The 569-nt window shown below is 67.3% G+C and overlaps 1 protein-coding gene across 1 annotated transcript in view; it reads left to right on the forward strand.

The window, feature by feature from the left end:
• The window catches only part of LOC108445941, a 10,901-nt gene that overhangs the window by 5,828 nt on the left and 4,504 nt on the right, over positions 1-569 (forward strand). The gene's annotated exons all lie outside the window — the stretch shown is intronic.

Here is a 569-nt window from a genome sequence, read left to right on the forward strand (position 1 = left end):
GGGGCTGTCCCTAAAAGGGGATTTAAGGGCTGGTGTGGGGGGCTGCCCCCAAAAGTCACCGGCGCCGGGGTCTCCTCCCTTTTTGGGGACAAGAACGGGGTCTCTGTCCCGCAGGCCCCGCAGCGCCGGAGCTCCGGGATCTCCTGGAAGGGCTGTCAGAGTGCGTCGTGTGCCAAACCCCAACCGAATCCCAAATCCAGCGCCCCAATTCCGGCTCCGGCCGCGGGAGGAGCCCCCTCGGCACCGGAGCCCCCTCGGCCCCACCACCGGACGGACTTTTCCCTCCCTTCCCACCCCAAAATCCTCGGGTTTCTCCCCAGTTCCCTGCCTGAAGCCCCCCGAGACTGCTTTGGGGAGGGGGATCCCGGCCAGAGGTGGCACTGGGGGGTCCCTGCGCGGTCCCCGCGGGTTTTGGGCTGTGGGGATGCCCTCGGCCCCACAACCGAACGGACTTTTCCCCATTCCCCACCCCAAAATCCTCGGGTTTCTCCCCAATTCCCTGCCTGCAGCCCCCCGAGACTGTTTTGGGGAGGGGGATCCCGGCCAGAGGTGGCACTGGGGGTGGCACT

This window comes from Corvus brachyrhynchos, unplaced genomic scaffold (assembly GCF_000691975.1).
Source record: "Corvus brachyrhynchos isolate BGI_N302 unplaced genomic scaffold, ASM69197v1 scaffold303, whole genome shotgun sequence".
NCBI lineage: Eukaryota > Metazoa > Chordata > Aves > Passeriformes > Corvidae > Corvus > Corvus brachyrhynchos.